At 41.5% G+C, this 23,114-nt stretch overlaps 1 long non-coding RNA gene across 2 annotated transcripts in view; it reads left to right on the top strand.

Annotated features, from left to right (window-relative positions):
* Positions 1-23,114, top strand: part of LOC149125106 (uncharacterized) — a 60,478-nt gene that overhangs the window by 11,122 nt on the left and 26,242 nt on the right. For both annotated transcript variants that reach the window (XR_016212403.1, XR_016212402.1), the window contains exon 2: positions 16,571-16,613. This is a non-coding gene — a long non-coding RNA (uncharacterized LOC149125106). The remainder of the gene's footprint in view (positions 1-16,570; positions 16,614-23,114) is intronic.

Here is a 23,114-nt window from a genome sequence, read left to right as displayed (position 1 = left end):
ATCATTATCAAACTAAGTGCTTAGTTCACACTAGTTTTTGCTGTGGTGTTGTGCATTCTATGTATTTTTTTTTTTTTTTTGACAGGCAGAGTTAGACAGTGAAAGAGAGAGACAGAGAGAAAGGTCTTCCTTTCCATTGGTTCACCCCCCAAATGGCCGCTATGGCCGGCGCGATGTAGCCAGCGCACACTGCGCTGATCCGAAGCCAGGTGCCGGCACACCAGGTTCTAGTCCCGGTCAGGGCACCAGATTCTGTCCCAGTTGCCCCTCTTCCAGTCCAGCTCTCTGCTATGGCCCAGGAGTGCAGTGGAGGATGGCCCAAGTGCTTGGGCCCTGCACCTGCATGGGAGACCAGGAGGGAGCACCTGGCTCCTGGCTTCGGATCAATGCGGTACACAGGCCGCAGTGCACTGGCCACAGTGGCCATTGGAGGGTGAACCAACGGAAAAGGATGACCTTTCTCTCTGTCTCTCTCTCTCACTGTCTACTCTGCCTGTCAAAAAAAAAAAAAAAAAAAGCCAGTTCCAAAAAGACAAATATCATGTTTTCCTTGATCTGAGGCTACTAACAAAGTACAAATTAAAGTTATTGCATTGCAATCTGCATTTAATAATGCCTGTGCATCAACTGTTGGCAGTAAGTAGCCTTTTACGACTGGCTTCTTTCACATGGCAGTATGCTTTCAAGTTTCCTCCATGTCTTTTCATGACTCAATGGCTCATTTCTTTTCACTGTGGAACAACATTCTGTATTCATTTACCTATCGAAGGACATCTTTTTTTTTTTTTAAAGATTTGTTTACTTATTTGAAAGGCAGAGTTACAGAGAGGAAGAGGTAGAGGCAGAGAGAGAGAGAGAAGTCTTCTATCTGCTGCTTCACTCCCTAAATGGCCTAAATGGCCAGGACTGGGCCAGACCAAAGCAGGAGCCTGGAGCTTTTCCTGAGCCATATTATGTTGCCTTCGTAGGCGCTTTAGCAGAGAGCTAGATTGGAAGTGGAGCAGCTGGGACTTGAACCAGTGGCCATAAAGGATGCCCACACTGCCGGCAGCTTAACCTGCTATGCCACAGTGCCAGCCCCTTGAAGGACATCTTGAGGACAAATTGCTTCCAAGTTTTAGCAATTATGAATAAAGCCACTGTAAACACTTGCGTGGGTTTTATGTGGACGTAAGTTTTCAGCTCATTAAGTAAACATTAAGAAGTATGATTGTTGGATGTTGTGATAAGAACATGCTTAGTTTTATAAGAAACTGTCAAACTGTCTTCCAAAGTGGCTGTACCAGTTTTAAATCCCACCAGCAATGAATAAGGGTTCCTGTTATTCCACATCCTTGCCAGCATTTGGTGCTGTCAGTGTTTTGGACTTTGACCATTCTAATAGATAGGTAGTGGTATCTCATTGTTTTCTTTTTTAAGATTTATTTATTTATTTGAAACTCAGAGTTACACAGAGAGAGTGATTGGTAGAGAGATAGAGAGGGGAGGGGCCAGCACTGTGGCATAGTGGGTAAAGCCTCTGCCTGCAGTGCTGGCATCCCATATGGGGGCAGGTTTGAGTCCTAGCTGTTCCACCTCTGATCCAGCTCTCTGTTATGGCCTGGGAAAGCAGTAGAAGATGGCCCAGGTCCTTGGGCCCTTGTACCCACGTGGGAACCTGGAGGAGGCTCCTGATTCCTGGCTTCAGATTGGCGCAGCTCCAGCCATTGTGGCCATCTGGGGAGTGAACCAGCAGATAGAAGACCTCTCTCTCCCTCTGCCTCTCCTTCTCTCTTTGTGTAACTCTGACTTTCAAATAAATAAATCATTTTTTTAAAAAAAAGAGCTTTCAGTTAAAAAAAAAAAAAAGAGAGGGGAGACAGAGAGAGAGAGGGGATCTTCAATCCACTGGTTCATTCCCCAGATGGCTGCAATGCCCAGGGCTGGGCTAGGCTGAAGCCAGGAGCTTCATCTGGGGTCTCCCATGTGGGTGCCAGCGGCCCAAACACTAGAGCCATCTTCCAATGCTTTTCCTGGGCCATTAGCAGGGAGCTGGTTTGGAAGTGGAGGAGCTGTGACACGAACCAGCACCTATATGTGATGCCAACATCGCAGGCAGTGGCTTTATTCACTGTACCATAATGCTGGCCCCCTGGTTGTTTTCATTGCAATTCCCTAATTATGTATGATGCAGAGCGTCTTTTCACATGCTTGTTTCTCTTCCGCACAGCATCTTTGTGAGGTGTCTATTCAGATCTTTTGCCCACTTGAACTTTAAGACTTTTTTTGAGTATTTTGGTATTTTGGATAGAGGCCCTTTATAAAAGATATATTTATTTGAAAGAGTTACAGAGAGACAGAGAATAAAGAGAAACAGAGAGAGTATGCTTCTGTCTGCTGGTTTACTCTCCAAATGGCTATGACGGCCGGGGCCAGGATGATGCCAGGAGCCTGTAGTTCAATTCAGGTCTCCCACATGGGTGGCAGGGGCTCAGACACTCAGGCCATCTACCGCAGCCCCTTCCTAAGCACATTGGCAGGGAGCTGGATTGGACATGGAACAGCCGGGACTTGAATTGGCATTCATATGGGATGCTAGCATTGCAGGTGTGCCACAGTGTCAGTGTGCGCCAGATAACAGTCCTTGATCAAATATTTTTCTCACAGCCTGTGGTTTATCTTCTCATTTATTTTTTTATAATAGTCTCTTCTTTACTACTGCCCACATTTACATTTTTTTTTTAAGATTTGTTTTGGGGCTGGCGTTGTGGCACCCAGGTAAAGCTGCCATCTACGATGCCAGCATCCTATATGGGTGCTGGTTTGAGTCCTGGCTGCTCCACTTCCAATCCTACTCCCTGTTAATGTGTCTGGGAAAGTAGCAGAGGATGGCCCAAGTGCTTGGGCTCCTGTACCCATCCATGTTGGAGGCCCAGAGGAAGCTCCTGGCTCCTGGCTTCAGCCTGGCCCAGCCCCAGCCATTGCAGCCATTTGCGGGGTGGATAGGTGGGTGGAAGACCTCTCCCTTTCTGTTCCTTTCTCTCTGTAACTCTGCCTTTCAAATGTATAAAATAAGTCATTTAAAAATAAAAAAAGATTTATAATTATTTTATTTGAAATTCAGAGTTACAGAGAAAGAGGGAGAGACAGAGAGTGAGATCTTCCATCTGCTGATTCACTCCCCAAATTGCTGCAATGGCCCACCCTGGGCTGGACCAGGCCAAAGGCAGGAGCCAGGAGCTTCTTCTAGGTCTCCCACATGGGTGGCAAGTGCCCAAGCACTTGGGACATCTGCTGCTGCTTTTCTCAGGTCATTAGCAGAGAACTGGATTGGAAGTAGAGGGGCTGGGACATAAATCTGTGCCCATTTGGGATGCTGGCATTGCAAGAGGTGGCTTTACCCACTTCACCACAATGCTAGCCCCAGGAGTACATTCTAAGATCTTGCAGAGGATGCCTGAAATCTCAGGTAGTACTGAATTCTATACATGAGGATACTAGTTTTCTTTTTTTAGACATGCATACTTATGATAACATTTAATTTATAAATTGAGCATAGTAAGAGATTAATAACAATAAATAATAAAACAATAATGGTATGCCATAACAAAAGCTTTTTAAAACTTTGCATTATTTATTTATATAATTTTTCATTTAATATTTTCAGGTCAGATTGACTGAGGGTAAGTGAAACCATGGGAGTGAAACCTTGGATGGGGTAAGGGGAGGGCCCCCAATGGATTGTCCATAAGTCAGTAAATAAAGATTCAGAGACGTGAGACAGCTAGGAATCAGAAAGATGTTTCCTCATTTTTTAAAAAGATTTACTTCTATTTATTTGAAAGACAGAGTTACAGAGAGAGGGAGAGACATCAAGAGGAGTTTTTCATCCACTTGTTCACTCCTAAAATGGCTGCAATGGCTGGAGCTGAACGGATCCGAAGTCAGGAGCCAGGAGCTTCTTCCAGGTCTCACACAAGGGTACAGGGTTCAAGGACCTGGGCCATCTTCTACTGCTTTCCCAGGCCACAGCAGAGAGCTGGATTGGAAAATAAGCAGCCAGGACTAGAACCAGTTCCCGTATGGGATGCTGGTGCTTCAGGCCAATGCTTTAACCCACTGCGCCACAGTGCCGCTGGCCCCAAGATGTTTCCTCGATTTTTACTCAAGATAATCTTAAGTAATCAATGTCTGTGTCCTAAACTTGTGACTCAGCCTTCTGATGGTAAGATTTCTGTCCTTCATTCCCATCCTTTTGTAGACCTGAGCAGAGATCTTTGATCCTTTGTCCCCTTGGTGTATGAGAGGCAAACAAAACAAGAGGCATACCCGTGATCAAGCACTGTGCTCCTAACTGGGCCACTGCTTCTCTGCCTGGAATGAGCACGAGATGATTAGCAGCAAGGACATTCCGTGACAACTCGAACTTCTCGTTTGGCACAGTAAGAGCCAAACCCCCTCCAATCTCTGTAGAGCCCTTCAAAAGTAGAAAAAATGCAAATATTTTTATGTCATTATTTGAGGTATAAAGATGTGAGAACATCTCACTCTCCGTTCCGTTCCCTTATTATGATCAACACAGGTCATGTCATGGGATTGGAATGGCCTACTGCCATATACGTTGCTTTGCCTGTGATGGCTCAACAAGTTAGTTATTCACAGACGCAGATAAATGGCTTCAAACCGTTTCTGTGAGATTGTGCAGAGGTTGCTGGCACAAAGGCTTAGGAGGCCTTCAAGGAATTGGCCCCAGTCTTTCTCTCCACCATCCCCTCTCACTGTGGCCACTTCCCATCCTGAATTCATCCATACTGTATTTGCTGTCCCCGGATACTGTAGATTGTTTCATAGCTCTATGTCCTTAGCTTAAGTCATTTCACTTACCTAGAATCCTACCTCCTCTCTCTGTCCATCCAAACCACTACTCAAAAAAAAAAAAAAAAAAAAAAAAAAAAGATTTGTTTAATTGGAAGGCAAAGTGACAGAGAAAGACAAACAGAGATCTGCTGATTTACTCCCCAGATAGCTTCAATAGCCAGGGCTGGGCTAAGCCAAAGCCAGGAGCCATCTGCATCTCCTGCATAGGTGTAAAGGACCTAATACTTGAATCAGGAAATATCTGCTGCTTTGGGGAGGATTAGAACTGGCATTCTGATATTGGATGTGGGTGTTCCAAACAGAATCTTTATTCTCTGTGCCATAGTGTCCAACCCACTACTCATATTTTTCAAATCCAGTTCAATTAGCTCAATCTCTCATGAGGATCTTTCTAACTGCTCTCTGGGAATTGACCATCCATCTCTTATGTACAATGGTCGGCTACACACAAATACACAGACACATGCAATTACTATAACACCTATATTCATTATAATTATTCACTTTATTCATTTTTATGTCTGTCTCCCCTTTTAATCTGTCAGATCCTTTAGGTCACACACCATATGTACTTTATTTCTGTATTTCTTTTTTTTTTTTTTTTTGACAGGCAGAGTGGACAGTGAGAGAGAGAGAGACAGAGAGAAAAGTCTTCCTTTTGCCGTTGGTTCACCCTCCAATGGCCGCCGCGGCCAGCGCGCTGCGGCCGGCGCACCGCGCTGATCCGATGGCAGGAGCCAGGAGCCAGGTGCTTTTCCTGGTCTCCCATGGGGTGCAGGGCCCAAGCACCTGGGCCATCCTCCACTGCACTCCCGGGCCACAGCAGAGGGCTGGCCTGGAAGAGGGGCAACCGGGACAGAATCCGGTGCCCCGACTGGGACTAGAACCCGGTGTGCCAGCGCCGCTAGGCGGAGGATTAGCCTAGTGAGCCGCGGGGCCGGCTATTTCTGTATTTCTAAATCTAGCATAGTGATTGGGACATGATAGGTGTTTACTAAATGTTTGTAAAAGAAATGTAATGTCCAGCCTCAAGTGTTACATGTTCTTAGCTTATCAACAGAAAAAAATAACACACAGCCATAGAACATGTTGAGAACGTAGCTACAGTGAAAAGAACAGCACACTGAACTTTTTCCATTTAGAGAAATTCAAAATATATAAGCTCTTCTCAAATTGATTATAATTTCCAGCCTCGTATGTTAGAGTGGAGGTACTAGAATGAGCACTGTATCAGATCTGTCTTCTGAATCCTCTTTTGTTTGAGCGGACCCATGTTAGCCCCAGTGGTTAAGCTGCTGCTTGAGATTCCCACATCCCATACTGGAGTGCTGAAGTTTCCGTCCTGGCTCCACTCTCCATCTTGTGAAGAAGCAGCAGATAACAGCTCAAGTGGTTGAGTCCCTGCTACCAACATGGGAGATCTGGATTGAATTCCCTGCTCCTGGCTTTGACCTGACCCAGCCCTGACTGTTGCAGACATTAGAGAAATGAAACCAGAGATGTAAGGTCTCTTTCTGTCTCTTTGCCTTTCAAATAAAATAGATAAATACATTTTAAAATTCCTGTTTTCCTGACATTATATAATTTTAAATATATACATTGTATTACATTAAAGTTATAAAATACAACAAAGAATTCTTTTTCACTGTTTTCTAGACTCCCTAAACTAACAGCTTTCTAAAGACTGAGTAAGGCCCATTTACACTGAAATGCTTCAAAACCAAACCAAACCAAAAGAAATTCTCTTATAGCAGCAATACAATTATTAGAATCAAAGCATTAATATGGATATACTATTACTTTATAATTTATAGACTTAATTTCATCATTTGATTCACTGGTGTCTTTTTAAAGCAAAATCAAAAACATTTCTGGCCCAGGACCCAGCAGCGGATGAAACATTATCCTGTGTCTTTCACCCCTTTTAATCTGAGATAGTTTATTAGGCATTTTTGGTCTTTCACAACCTTGACATTTTGAAGCAAATAGGAAGTCCATCCACAGCCTGCTCATTTGGCGTTTGTATCTGATATTTCTTCCCGATTAGATTCAGGTTATACCTTGTTTTAAAGAAAGTCTTTACAGTTTATTAATCTTCTCAGGAAAAGATTTGCATAGTCGTTGCCGATGGTCTGCTGGATTTGTCCTCCTGCTGTATCCAGCCCCCTGCTCCCTTTCTGCCAGGGAAGCCTTGGCCTTTGCAGCCCCTCTGTCTTTTTAAGTTCTGATTGTGCATTCCTTTTGCTATTTCCTTGAAGTCTTTTTCTTCTCAAACAGGCCTGGCCCTATAAATCTGTGTTGGAGTTCATTTTTCTTTGCATAATCCAAGCAATCATAAATCATCTCAAAGCCAGTCGTCTTGCCGCCACCAAAATGGGTTCTGAGATGATATCCAGTGTGGTCTTGCACATGTCCTACTGAATTTCTTAGGATGCTGTTCGTTCACTGGGTGAAGGACATTGTGACAATTTGTTTCCTCTGTTGTAGTCTGGTGGTCCTGAAGTTCTTGGTCTCCTCTGCAAAGACAACTGAGTTTCAGGCCATGTTAGACAATTTGCCAGGAATACACAGAAATGACATTGCATCCTTCTTAGTGCAACATACTGAAGTCATTCCTTGTTATGCTGCCTCTGACCATTGTATTAATGGGGTGTCTACATGTTGTCTCCACTGTAAATACTGCTTTCCTCCTAGCCAATTCGTAAGTTTCGACTGGGAATGAGATTATGTTTCAGGCTAAGCAAAAGAGAGAGCAAATTCTTATGTTATCTAATTGTTTATAGCTTTGTTATTTGACCTTCCTGAAGATTACACATAAAAATTAAAAGATTGCTGAAAGTGGTGATCTTCTGACATTTTTAGTGCTTCAGCTGCAAAGCTATTTACAAAAACAAGATGTGGCTCTGAATTCCATAGAGATGAATATTCAAGGCTTGAGTAAATGGGAGTTCTGCAGCCAGCAGCTCCTCCGGGAGCCTGAATAGTGGCAGAATTGTTTCTTTGATGTTCTGTGTGCTGTCGGATCTCTCTTTAAAAGTCTCTGACAGGAAGATAATGCCCTGTGTTATTAGTCCTACTTTACAGTCAAGAGAACAGGCTTATGTTGTTGTTAAAACTAAGAGTACTGACTTCCACCCTCTTTGTTCTACCCACATATTCTTTCCGGGGGAAATATATTGAAATTGTACAGGTGAGTCGGTGCATGTTTACTCATTCTCTGGAGTTGCAGATCTAGCACACTGAGTAGGATGCTCCTAAACTCTTCTTCCAAGTGGTTCTACTTCAAAGGAATCATGCACTCCAGGGGACCACATGTGTCTTTCCCTCTGGAGACCTTCTCCCATTGGGATGCCCTTGGGGCTGACACCACACGACATGGAGAAGGCTTCCTGGACCAGTTTGCTAGGGCAGCCCCAACAAAGTGCCACAGTCTAGTGGCTTAAACAACAGACGTTTGTTTTCTCCCAATTCTTTGGAAGTCTGAGATCAGGGTGTCAATGGGGTTGATTTCTTCGAAGGCCTTTTTGGCTTGCAGTTAGTCATCTTCTTCCACTTTCTTCATGTGGTCTTTGCTGTGTGTGTCTTTTGTGTATTCTAATCTCCTCTTGTAAAGACATCATTTTTTATTGAATGAAGTTCTGCCCATGTGACCTCATTTTACTTTGCTTCTTTAAAAGCCCCATCTCTAAATTTGAGGGCACTTTGTGGAAAATGGGAATCAAAAGATAAGTTTTATTTTAGTGCAAAACATTTTTGAAATCCATATGAGGAATCTTCAAAAGGTTTATTAAAAATGTGGGGTTAAGACTTCAGCATCTGAATTTTAGTGGGAGACACAATTCAGTTCACAACTCTGTTTTTTTTTTTTTAATAGTTAAGAGATTTTATTTCTAATAGCTATAATTACAGTGCTTGTCGAAATGAAAACTGAAAACAAGTATACAAAACAGTTGATCACTAATCGTGTATTGAAAGCAGTAAGAGGTTCCACGACACCAAATAAAACAGTTCTGAGGTTTTCCCCAAGATAAATTTAACAGCTCCAGCTTCTTCAGTGTTTATCAAAATACAAAAGAAAAAAAGTAGAGGTCTTTTTCGATGGCAAATCGGACCCTTGCAGGCTGAGGGAGAGAAAGCTACTTCACACATGGAGGTGGGGGTGCTTCCGGGGGCTGTGGCTGTAGAACGGGCCAACCCTCTCAGCTTGCACGCGCTCCTGCTGGTGAGACCCCACACATCCCGCCAACGTGTCTGAGCAAGTGCGTGAGCGAGTGGGTGCCAGGAACTGGCCGCGTGCTTCACCAAGGGGGGCCTGAGGGAAAAGTTAGATGCCCTGGCCTCCCAGCCCCCTCCCCCAGGTGACCATGTGAGCAGGAGCACAAGCACAACGCTATGGAATGCAGGGTGACCCAGAGACAGCCATGCAGAGTGCATCATGGGGTGGTTTTGTCCCCAAAGGGGAGCAGACGATCCAATGGACCAGTACTCGGGCTGTTACTGCAAACCCCACACTAGGCAGTCTCCCTGCTGTGTGTTCAAGTGTTCTCATCTTGTATTTTAAACTGTTTTTAAAAATGCACTGAGTTCGGATTAAAACCAACCACTAAATGGATCTCAGCAGATCTAACACCCAGAGGTACATCTAGCTCTTAACACAGCCACGGACTCCTGGAGGGCAGGTGTCAATGTGCCCAAATCCCTTCTCAGTACTAAACAGTGAGTTGATTTTTTTTTTACAATAAAAAAAAAAAAAAAAAAAAAAGCTGAGTAATATTGCATAGGAGTACCAGAAACTGCCTCAGTGGAAACAGAAACTATTTACATTAAATAAGAACCTGGCTGCAGGCTGTGTCTGCACAGGGACAGCAGGGTGCGATGCACACTGTGACCCACCCATGGAGACAGCTTCTGGCACTCAGGACCACAGAGTCGCACGTTTGCCACATGAGAGGAAAGCACCTCCTCCTCTCCACAACTCTGTTTTTCTAGTTGCTCTGGCTTCATATAAGAAGTTCTTAGTTATTCTACCAACTCTACAGGATTTAAAGGAGGGTATCACACATTCTATAGTCTCTTAGTAGACATTACCATTCATATTTAAATGTATTTAATTATTTAAAGGAAGTAAGTCATTTGGAGAATTCTTAATGACTGGGGAATTATGTATGAGAAACATTCATTTTTAAAGTAATTATGGCTCCAAGGAAAATATCTATTTTCTCTTTTCATGTGCTTGAAATGAACTTGGACTAAAAAGAAATTTTATAGTTTGAACTAAAAAGAAAATTTTGTTCAGGAAAATTCTAAACTAAAACACAAAGTAAAGTTCTAATACAAAGATATAATCATTTAAGCGTCCTTCATATCTCTTCCTTCCTTAAGAGTGACATAAATGTGAATCCTGACCAAATAGCCCAGAAGGGACTTCCTTGCCCTTTGGGAAAGGATTAATTAGGATAGATGAGGTATATTATTTAATAGAAACAACTGCCAAATCTCATTGGTTCAAAATAACAAGTTTATGTGTTCATGCTGTTAAGTTCCAGTGTTTGACAATTTTTGAACTAGAAATATAAGTTTATATGGATCAATGCAATCGGTGGAGTCACAGGCTGGTTGTGATCTCTACTCCAGGTTGTCTTTCCTGAGGAGCACAGTCTAACAGAATCCAACTGCTAAGATGTTGCCAGTTACCTTAGCAGAAGGAAAATAATCTAAGAAAGTATGTACCTGTCAATCAGCACTCAAATTCTACCAGTCAAAAAGTGATAAAGCTGTGTCTAATTTCAACAGGGCCAGGCAAAAGAATATGAAATATTATTAACTACCAAATTTAGTAATATTTTTGTCAATGCTACTCAGTAATTCTTTTAATGCTTTTCTAGGCCTTTCATGGATTATGTAAAGTGTTTTAAAGAAATTGCATGGCTCAATTATGCAGATATCATTTGTATTTTTATTTTTGTTTTTGTTGACTCTATACCTTGCTAGATAAGTCTGTTGTTATTTAAATAGGCTTCATCAGAGTCTCAAAAATAGGTTTTGAATCTTGCTTTTGTTAAAATAGTAGGCTTCCTGAGTAATTCTTCCATAATGGGCCATGTTTCTCTAAAACATGTAATATGGTTCCTATGCTAGAGCTGTCTATCTTTTCAACTGTTTCTGAAAAAAAAAGCACATTTCTTTTTCTTTTCATAGTTGTCTTTAAAACATTTATTTTTTTAACTTTCATTTTATTTGAAAGAGAGAGAGAGAGACAGACCTTTGATCCATCAGTTCACTCCCTTAATGCTTGCAACAGCTAGGACTGGACAAGCCTGAAGCCAATTCAGTCAGTGTCTCCGCATGGGTGGGAAGGAATGGAGTGCTAGAGCCCTCATCTGCTGCCTTTGAGGGTGTGTGCTGGTGAGAAGCTGGAATTCGGAGCAGGGCCAGGACCTGAATGCAGGTCCCCGATGTGGGATGCCGGCATTCCAAGCGGTGTCCTAACCCCTGTAACTCATGCCCGCCTCACAAGCACCTTCCAGTACTTCCTGGTTTCTGTCTTCCATCTGAAAGCATAATGTAATCTCCTATGAAATGTTCATATAATATTCATGTTTAATAGTGAAGTGACAGACATCTTTATGAAACTAGTTAGTTTTATTAGTCAATAAGAAATTACTAGTTTAGTGAAGATCCAATTCTTTACTGGAGTAATTGTATGAGAATTGTCTTATAATTTTTATTTATAAAGTATAGCAAGTATCTAGTCACTCAATTATGTTAACAAACTCAAAGGAAGGTATACTTATACTTTTTAGTAGCAGCTTTATTGGGACAAATTCATATACCACACAATTCCACAATTTAAAATGTATGATTTAATAGTTATTAGAATATTCACAGAATTATACAATCATCACAAAGGCCAGTTTCAGAACATTTTTATCATCTCAAAAAGAAATCGCAGGTACTTCCATTTCCCCATCTCCCTGGCCCTAGGTAACTACTCCTCCACTTTCTGACTCTATAGATCTGCCTGTTGTCGATATTTTCCATAAACGGCATCATGCAGTATTTACTGTTTTGTGACTGTCATATTTTTAATTTTTTTTTAAAAAGATTTATTTATTTATTTGAAAGCAGAGTTACAGAGAGGCAGAGGTAGAGAGAGACAGAGAGAAGTCTTCCATCAGCTGCTTCACTCCCCAGATGGCCACAACAGCCAGAGCTGGGCTGATCTGATCTGAAGCCAGGAGCCAGGAGCTTCCTCCATGTGGGTGCAGGGGCCCAAGGACTTAGGCCATCTTCTACTGCTTTCCCAGGCCCTAGGAGAGAGCTGGATCGGAAATAGAGCACCCAGAACTAGAACCAGTGCCCATATCGGATGCCAGCACTGCAGGTGGTGGCTTTACCCGCTACTCCACAGTGCCTGCCCCTGTGACTTATTTTATTTAGCATAATTTTTCATTGTTCATCCATGCTTTGCATGCATCAATATTTCATTCCTTTCTATTGCCAAATAATATTCCATTATGCAGATATCCCACATTTTATTTATCCACTCATCAGTTGATAGACATTTGGGTTATTTACAACTTTTGACTATTATGAATAATGTTGTTCTGAACATTTGTCTTTATGCACGTATATGTGTGTTTTTATCTCACTGAGGCTTATGCCTGGGGTTAGAATTAGTGAGTCAAGTGGTAGCTATGTTTGATGTTTTGAGGAACTTCCTGGTTATCTTCCAAAGTACCTGCATCATTTTACCATCCTACCAGCAATGTGTGAGGGCTTCAATTTTCCACATTTTTTCCTGAACTTGTTATTACCTGTCTCTGATTATAGTCATCTTAGTGCATGTGATATGGTATCTCCATGTAGTTTTGATCTGTATTTTCCTGATAGTTACTGTTTTGAGAATTTTTTTTATGTGTTCATTGGTCATTTGTTTATCTTCTTTCAAGAAGTGTCTGTTCAGATCCTTGGAACATTCTGTAACCTAATTTTTGAGATATGAGAGTAGTATATACATTTTGAAGGCAAGTCTCTTATGAGATATACAACTTGTAAATACTTTCTCTCATTCTGGAGGTTACTTGTTTACCTTCTTGATGGTGTCCTTCAAAGTGCAAAGTAATATTTTTTTCTTCAATTGCTTACACTTTTTGTGTCATTGCTAAGAACCTCTAATCCAAAGGCTTATGCCTCTGTTTTCTTCTAAGAATTTCATAGTTGTAATTCTTACATTTAAGTCTTAGAACAATTTTCAGTGAAATTTTTTATATGGTAAAAAATTCCTACAAGGTATGAATCCAACTTTATTCCTTTGCAAAATGTGAATGTAAGTTGTACCAGCACTATTTTTTGAAAAGACTTTCTTTACTAGTTGGAAATCAGTTGACTATAAATGTGAGGGCAGCTTTATACGCTAGTCTTCTGATCCATGGACATGGAATGTCTTCCCATTTGTTTAGATCTTTTTAAGATTCTTAAACAATGGTTTATAGTTTTCAGTGTGTGAATTTTTAACTTTCTGTTAAATTTATCCCTCAATATTTCATTCTCTTTGATACTATTACAACTGGCTTTTTAAAAAAGTTTCATTTTCAATGTGTTCATTGCAAATATGATTGACTTTGCATATGAATTTTGAATCCTGAAGCCTCACAGAACATGTTTATTATGTTCTGATTTTTTTTTTTTTGACAGGCAGAGTGGACAATGAGAGAGAGAGACAGAGAGAAAGGTCTTTCTTTGCCATTGGTTCACCCTCCATTGGCCACCACGGCCAGCGCGCTGTGGCCAGCGCACCACGCTGATCCGAAGGCAGGAGCCAGGTGCTTCTCCTGGTCTCCCATGGGGTGCAGGGCCCAAGCCCTTGGGCCATCCTCCACTGCACTCCAGGGCTACATCAGAGAGCTGGCCTGGAAGAGGGGCAACCGGAACAGAATCTGGTGCCCCGACCAGGACTAGAACCCGGTGTGCCAGCGCCGCAGGCGGAGGATTAGCCTAGTGAGCCGTGGCGCCGGCCTATGTTCTGATTTTTTAAAAATATGCTGGATTACTTAGGGTTTTCTACATATAAAACCACATGATCTGCAATAGAGGTAGTTTTATGTCTTCATTTCCCAATCTGAATGTCTTTTATCCAGTTTTCTTTCCTATTTGCCCTCTCTAGAACCCCCAGAACAATGTTGCATAGAAATGGCAAGAAAAGACATCCTTGTCTTATGCCTGATCTTTAGAGAGAAACATTTACTCTTTCACCACTAAGTGTGATTCAGGTATGGGTCCTTTATAGATGTGTAAATAATCTTTTAAAAAATTTTGAAAAGAGTTTAGGCTTATTATATATTTCTCTTATTCAATTTATTACTTCTATATGGTAGATTAATAAAATTTGATAAAATTGAGATAAGCATTAGGCGAGTCTCAGGTTATATTTTATTGTCTCATCTATAGCTATTAGACACTTTCATCTTTAAGGAAACTGACCAATGGACCCTGTTGTCTCAGGAGTCATAACTACTATCATGGTGGTATCTGTCCTATTTCCTCACCCTCTAACCCCATTCATTAGATGAGATCAATCAACTGACCCATGATACCTCCTCAAGTGAGGGAGTAATCTTCACATTCTAAGGCCAGATGCAAAAATTCTAATTTGACCAAATGAATTATCTTTCTCATAAATTGGATCAAAAGAACAAAAAAAGTTGGGGGGGCTGGTACTATAGCGTAGTGGGTAAAGCCACCGCTTGCAATGCTGGCATCCTGTATGGGCACCGATTTGTGTCCTGGCTGCTCCACTTCCAATTCAGCTCTCTGCTAATAGGGTGTGAAAAAGCAGTGGAAGATGGCCAAGTTCTTTGGCCCCTGCCACCCATGTGGCTTTGGCCTGGCCTAGCTCTGGCCATTGTGGCCATCTGGGGAGTGAACCAGCAGATGGAAAAAGATCTGTCTCTCCCTCATTGTCTGTAACTCTGACTTTTAACTAAATAAATAAATAATTCTTTAAAAAACAAAAACAAAAGAATTTTCCTATTCTTGGTGGAAGTTTTAGCTGAAAATTTATGAGACAGAATTGGCTTGGGAGCCTATAATGGACCATGAATAAAATTGTGGAGAGGTAGAAATTATAAACAAGCAGAAGCAGCTCATTAGAACAGGATAGATAGAAGTAGATTCATAGAATAGAGCTGAGTAACACTTAACAACAGTCCTTGGGGAGAGATTCTTGAACTATCTGTAGCCCCGGTTCTTGAACCTCCATGAGATCCTAGTCTCTTCATTCCTCCACATGATCTAACTTGAGAGGCTCTCATTGCTTGTAAGTAAATGAAATAACTAAAAACACTCAGCATAAATACTTCACAAGTGATTTTTTCTAATTTTCTGAACTCTAAAAGACATGAGTAAAGAGGATGAAAATTATTTTAGAAATGTTTAAGGGTAAAATTCACAAAAATAGTGATGAAAAAAACCAGAATGTTAAGGTCCTTATCTTTAAGGAATCTATGATGTTAGAAGTGTGATTTGTGTTGATTAAATCCTATTTAGAAGAGATAGTTGATAATGTGCTAATAATGAAATTCTTTAAATGGCAATGTTGTGCTGGATAAATTTCCAAGAATAAGGCAGTTGGGAAGAAACCTTGTTAATGATAACATTCTCCTATGGATTTAAAGTGGGATGGTGGTAATATCATGTATAGATGATGCCAGTGGCTGCAGGTACATGATTTGCAGTGAAGAGAAGAAAGAGAAAAAGAGAAAGAACTCCCATCCCCTGGTTCACTCTCCAAATGCCTGCAACAAGCCAGGGTTATTCCAGGCTGATTCCAGGAGCCTGGAACTCAATCTGGGTCTTCTGAGTGGGTGACAGAGACCCAAGCAGCGTTAGAAGGAAGCTGGATTGGTCAAGGAGCTGGGACTTGAACCAACCACTTTGATATGGGATGCAAGTGTCCCAGGAGGTGTCTTAACCACTGCACCAAACATCCACCACAGGCTATAATTTTTCTTTGTTGAATTCGATTAAGTCCTCTCAGCTGCCAAATAAAGTTGAGACTTTGCTCATGGAAGACAGGCATAACTGATGGACCTATGTAGTTGAGGGCAAAATTGGGGCCTATTTTGGACATGTTAGAGGAGTTTATGAAGAAGTAAATGCATTTGATTGAGAAATAGATAAAGCCTAGCTCCTATAAGTCCTAGAATAAGAATTATCATGACTGAGATGTGGGCTTATATTTCATTTGCTGGACCAGTAATCAGTCCCTATTAATTATAACACACATACTAAAATATGCTGCTACTTTTTTTGATTTTAGATGGTGATTCTTAGCCAGCTGTTAATTCCAGCTAATGTTTATGGAGAACTAAGCATAGGATTCTTTTTAGAATTAAACTAAGTAAAACAATTATCTCACAGGTGAACTTTAGTACAGAGATAATACAGCATCAAGCAATATTTTTAGAATGTCAATTCAACAGTTTAATTAACTGACTTCACTTCAATGTAGTAGAGTGTGAGAACATGCAAGTTCTGCATTGTCTTATTCAGGTCTGAGTCCTAAAATTTTTCCATCAAAATAACTCAACATTCATATTTATGATTGCATAAAGTAATGCACAAGTAATTATGCACAAGTAATGCACAAGTAACATGCACAATTAATTATGATGCAAATTTGAGATGTGTTAAAAATTTTGATTTGTTTCAGGTGCAGAAATTTTATTCGCAAGCGGCCACTGGCTTTGCTGCAGGTAGGGATTTGATTGAACTCATGGAATTCAGGCGTATGTTTTTATTTGGATAATTACTGTTAATTGTGATAGGATTTGATATAATTGGCTCTTGAAAAAAATATTTTTGTATGTTTATTAAATGTTGCCATATTATATTACTAAAACATTAAGCAGATGTGAAGAATTTTTTATATAGACTGAAATAAATTTAAATTTATTTACTGCTCAGAAATGATGGTGGTCGTTTAAGGGAAAACACAGTTAAGTCCTGTGATAACCAGAGACTGAGCAGGGATTTTCTGTTTCTTAGTTAAGCTTGTTCTGATAAGGATAGTGAGAGGAGAAATACAGAGAATGTCATTCTACAGGAAATTGGTGGATCATGAAGCTCCTGTAGGAAGTCTCACTGTTTGGTAAGATTATGTAGCTAAGAGAATAGACTGACAAATTATAGGTAGTGGATATGCATAGTAATCTCTAATCTGTAGGCATAATTGGGTCAGGTTTGGGGTGGGGGAGTTCAGAACGAGCTGAAAGCTTCGACTGGGTGCTAGGAGGTTTGATATATGTGGTGTTGGAAGTTGCAAAAATAGGGCAAAGAAGCTGTGGATATTCTTCCTCTGTTGACATGAGCTTTCCAGGCTACAACTTCTTGGCATAATCCATAACATCTTTGCAGCCTTCTGAAACTTCTTGCCAGTCTCCAATATCTTTTAATGAAAATAATCAATTGCGATAGAGCAACTGTATTCCTTAGGAGGTACACTGGAGCCTCTAAGTGGCAAGTGTCATTGTGAAAAGCCATCTTTTTTTAATATTAGCACCTCTTCAGCTGTCCAAAAGTTTTGTGCAAGCATTTCCAGTACTGGATTAAAACATGAATACAACGATAGTAGACTCTAATAGTTCTACAACCATACTCTTGAAGCATTAACTGAAACAAACACTCTTATTTTGGAAGAATTATTCAGTGGAGACAACCCCATTCAAAGGGAGAAAAGCAACCTAATTACATTCTACCAGCATCCGTAAGTGGCTGTTATGTGAAAATAATCACTGTGGTAAGAGCTGTAGGAGAGGCATTCTTCAACTACTTTCTTTTCGCAAACCTGCCCCCCAGGCCAATCACAAGCCCTGTAAATTCCACCTCTTTATGCTGCCTTGGTTTAGACACTCAACCCGCACTGGATCCAGCCTCATCACTGATCTTGCTTGCTCATCTCTGCGTTCCATCTTCCATCCAGCCACCACAGCTGTCTTCTTCCAACCCCAAACAGGTCATGCTGCCTGCCTGCCAGAATTCATCAGTGCTCTGAAGGCTTCAGAATGAATTATTTTTCTTTTTCAAGATTTATTTATTTGAGAGGCAGAGAGAGAGAGAGAGAGAGAGAGAGAGAGAATGAGAATGAATCTTCCATCTGCTGGTTCACTCCCAGATGGCAGCAAAGCCAGGAGCATCTTCAGGTCTCCCATGTGGGCAACAGGGGCTCAAGCACTTGGGCCATCCTCCGCTGCCCTTCCCAGGCACATTAGCAGGGAGCTGGATTGGAAGTGAAGCGGCAGGACATGAACCAGTGCCCACATGGGATGCTATTGTTGCAGGTGGCAGCTTTCCCTGCTACTCCACAGTGGTGGTACCCAGAATGAATGTCAAACTCCTCTGCTTGGAACAAAGCCCTTCTTGTTCTTATCCTGGTTTCTTCAGTCTTGTTTCTCACCACATGCTCTCATGTACCTGTGCTCACACGTGGCAAGTTATTTGCGGTTCTGGGAAATGATTGTATCTTTCCCTGTTCCCTCTATGCATCCCCTCCAGATCCATTTCCTCTGGCAAACACCAGCCACCTCTCATCCCTCCCCACTTACTCTTCAGCTACTTTCCAATTCTTTCCCCAATCTGAGTTCATCAACCATAGCATCCAGTTATGCCCATTTCATGATGATGTTTCTATTTACTTAGCGTTGGTTTACTGTCTGCATCCATAAATGAGTTAACAGTTACTTAAAGATAAGAGCTACTTTCTATTCTATATCCTTAGTAGTTAGCACAATGCCTTGCTCATCACATAGATACAATAAACAAGTAGTCATATATGCAGTCAAATCTGCTTCCTAAATATCATTTAGATGCATCTCCTCATTTTCATCCCTGCTGTTATAATGTTAGCTCAGATTCTCATGGCTCATCTGTATTGCTAAAACAACCTCTGTCAACAATTGGTTTGCATTATTTCCAGTGGCAATTCATTCTTCACATGTCATCACCGGTACATATTTTGAATACATAGATATAATCATTTGATTGAATGACTGGAAACCCATTTTGTGTCTCCTCACTATATTAAGAATAAAGTACAACTCTTTAACAAACTGCGCAAGGGCTTTTGGGATAGGAGTCCTCCCTTTCTGGTCTTGTCACCCACTGTGACTCATCCTCATTGCAACCACATGCTGTACTCCGAAAGTGCCTTGTTCTCTAAGGTTATATCTGCTCGAACTTTATTCCCTCTACACCACCACTGACAAATCCAAATCATCCTTTAAAAGCTGCAACCTGAGTGTGGTGTTGTGGTGCAGTGGGTTAACTCACCACCTGCAATGCCAGCTTTCCTTATGGGTACCATTCAAGTTCTGGCTGCTCCACTTCCTATCCAGCTCCCAGCTAATGTGCCTGAGAAAGCAGTGGAAGGTGGTTCAAGTACTTGGTAAGCTCCTGGCTTTGGCCTGACCCAGCCCTAGCCCTTGCAGCCATTTGGGAAATGAACCAACAGATGAAAGACCTCCTTATCTGTCTCTTCCTCCTCCCCGCCCCGTAACTCTGTCTTTCAAATAAATAACCTAAATAAATAAAGATGCATCCTCTCAGAAACGTTTCATGCCATACTCTGTCACCCCTCGTTTCTATATCCACTATATTATAATGGTTGCCTTTCTAATATTTCTCCAATATAGATCTTTAATGAAAAAATCTTGTCTTGTCCATTTCTCCAGTTGCTGATCAATCAATAAACATTTGTTTAGCAAGTAAATGACGTACATATTTAATATCATCAGATATATTAATGAGGCCAGCACTGTGGGGCAGTAGGTTAATCTTCCGCCTGTGGGGCGGGCATCCCATATGGGCACCAGTTTTAGTCCTGGATGCTCCCCTTCTTCCAGTCCAGCTCTCTGCCTCTTCCAATCCAGCCTGGGAAAGCAGTGGAGGATGGCCCACTGCTTGGACCCCTGCACCCACATGGGAGACGGAGAAGAAGCTCCTGGCTTCTGGCTTTGGATTGGCACAGCTCCAGCTGTCACAGCCATTTGGGGAGTGAACCAGCAGAGGGAAGACCTTTCTCTCTATCTCTTCCTCTCACTGTCTGTAACTCTATCTCTCAAATAAATAAAAAAAAATCTTTAAAAAATAGATACATTAAGCTGGAATCATTTATTTCTTTGTTTCCAATGATACACATATTCACTATATAAAAAGTTTTGGTTGATCTAAGAACCTTCAGTAGGTTTCAAACTCTCAGTTGAATAGCAGGATTGAAACCCAAGTGTCATATTCATTTATTATTTCGTAGAAACAGTTTTGAATACTATGTTCCAGCTAATAAATGGTAAAACTATTGCTGGGCTTGATTTTCTTTCTCAGCTGTCCAGTGATGAAATTGTTACTATTAGAAGTGGTATCAGCAACATGGAGAAATAGGACATGCTTGCAGAAACATCAGTTTGAAGAACTATTTGTGCATAAAAATACCTATACAAGAACTAAGGAAACCAGGTGAGAGAGTGTATAGCACCTGGCTATACCAGAAAAATAAGAAAAGACACATTGAAGAGAGTGAGAAAGATAGTTTCGGGGCCAGTGCTGTGGCATAGTAGGTTAAGCCTCCACCTGTGGTGTAGGCAGACATCCCATATGGGTACCAGTTCCAGTCCTGGCTGCTCCATTTCTGCCTGGGAAAGCAGTAGAAGATGGCCCAAGTGTTTGGGCCCCTGCACCCATGTGGGAGACTTGGAAGAAGCTCCTGGCTTCGGGTTGGCCCAGCTCTGGCCATTGCAGCCATTTGGGAAGTGAACCAGCAGATGAAAGATCTCTCTCTCTGTCTCTCTCTCTCTGTCTGTAACTCTTCTTCTCAAATGAATAAATAAATCTTAAAAAAAGAAAGATAATTTCATATTACCCAAGTCACTTTGTCCCCAACCACAGACTGCACAGCATGAAGTGAGGACCCTTGTAAGTGGGGAAGAAGAAGGAAATGAGAACTGGGATTTGCCTGGGATCCCCAAACCCAGATTGCCCCAGTAAAACCCAGTACCAGGCCAGCCCCCACAGCCCCAGACTACAGGCCAGTACCCGCAGACCAGCCTCTAGGCCTTCTCCAATTCCAAACAAGCCCCCAGAGCCCCAGACTTCCGACCTGTTCCAGGGCCAGGCCAGCCCTGTAGACTGAGTCTCCAGGCCCACCCTACTACTGGGCAGGCCCCAATAGTCCCAGGCTCTGGATTACCCCACCAGTACAAGCCCCCAGCTTTAGACCCATCTCAGTGCCAGGTCAACCCACAAAGTCTGGTTATCAGACTGGCACCCACAGATCCAAGCCCACTTCCATGCCAGGGGACTTTTTTCATGGCTTGGCCATGAGAATCTGTAGATTCCACCTCTAGGCTGGTCCCTGAAGGTATAGGCCCCTGGTCTGTCCAATGCCAGGTTGGCCCCTGCAATCCCAGGCTAGCACTCATGACCTCATGCTCTAGCAGACGTAGGGTACAGGCCCACCCAGGGTGCTAGACTCCAGGACCTCCCCTGGAGACCCAAGGTCCAGGCTGATCTCCATGGCCCTAGTCTGAAACACAGGATGCAAAAAAGCAGCTCTGAGAGGGGAAATTGATACCAATAAATGCGTACATCAAAAAAGATCTCAAGTTAACATGTACCTTAAAGAATTAGAAAAGGAAGAATAAATTAAGCCTAAAGTAAGCAGAAGGAAGGAAATAATAAAGATCAGAGCAGGAATCAATGAAATAGAAAGTAGAAAAACAGTAAAAAGATCAATGAAATCAGAAGTTTCTTAGTATTTGTGTGTGTGTGTGTGAGTGTGTGTTTTAAAATTTATTTATTTATCTGAAGGAGTTACATAGAGAGAGAAGGAGAGGCATAAAGAGAGAGAGTCTGCCATCCACTGGTTCACTCTCCAGCTGCGCCGATCCGAAGCCAGCAGCCAGGAGTTTCTTCCAGGTCTCCCACATGGGTTCGGGCCCAAGCACTTGGGCCATCTTCTACTGCTTTCCCAGGCCATAGCAGAGAGCTGGATCAGAAGTGGAGCAGCTGGAACTTGAACCGGCGCTCATATTGGATGCCAGCACTGCAGGCAGTGGCTAGGAGTCAGGAATTGAATCCAGGTCTGATGTGGTGGCACATGAGACTACTTGAGCTACCACTGCTGCCTCCTAGGGTTTGCATTAGCAGGAAGCTGGAGTCAGTAGCCAGAACTGGGTCCCAAACTCAGATACTCCGATATGAAATGCTGGTATCATAACAGCTAGGCTAAACATCTACCTGTCTTGATTTGTTTTGGCACCAAATCTGTCTTTAATACTAAATCAGACATTCAGAAAGATGTAAAATTCACAGTAAAATTCACTACCCTGCAACCCTACCATAGCAGCATATGATGTTTTGCTTAGTGAATTTGTGGGTACATTTGTACAACTTTCTGACTAAGGTAGCAAGTTTACATGGAGGTTAGAGGGAGCATATTAGTCAGATTCTTGCAAAGACTATAGCAAGTTATCCTATGTTGAACTGACCTGACTTATTTAATTGCATATGGCTAATCTTTATAAAGATATCTATATAGATACAGAACACTTTCTTTTCAATGAATTTAATTATGAATTATTACCTACTTTCATTCTTCATGCCTTTCTCTTTTCATATCAGTGAGATTTCTCAGTGAAAATAGTCCAAGTTCTCTCCATTTAGTGTTGGTTTTATTGAAACATCTACTTATTTACTGAATAGGGAGATTTTGCCTATGTTATCTCACAGAACTCTTATAATGACCTTGTCAACAACTATCATTATCTCCAACTTGTAAATGGGAGAAAGTGAGTTTCACAGAAGTTAAATGTTATGTCCAAGATCATACATGACCTGGAAACAAATCCCTGTCTCTCTGCTCTATTCTCTTTGCATTCTGATTTACTGCCTGTAAGATAAACATTGAGTTGTGCACAGTTATGCTTCAGAACTTGACCAAGCTTTTTTTTTCATTTTCAATTATCTTTATATACAAAAGATCAATTTAGTATATATTAAGTAAATATTTCAACAGTTTGCACCCACACAGAAGCACTAAGTGTAAAATACTGTTTGAGTACTAGTTATAGCATTAATTCACATTGTACAACACATTAAGGACAGAGATCCTACATGAGGAGTAAGTGTACAGTGACTCCTGTTGCTGACTTAAAAAATGGACACTCTTGTTTATGGCATCAGTAATCACCCTAGGCTCTTGTCAT

This window comes from Oryctolagus cuniculus, chromosome 8 (assembly GCF_051225735.1).
Source record: "Oryctolagus cuniculus isolate XC-2025 breed Fujian yellow rabbit chromosome 8, ASM5122573v1, whole genome shotgun sequence".
Taxonomy (NCBI): Eukaryota; Metazoa; Chordata; class Mammalia; order Lagomorpha; family Leporidae; genus Oryctolagus; species Oryctolagus cuniculus.
The sequence above is the reverse complement of the archived record's forward strand: the minus strand, read 5'-3'. Positions and strand labels throughout refer to the sequence as shown.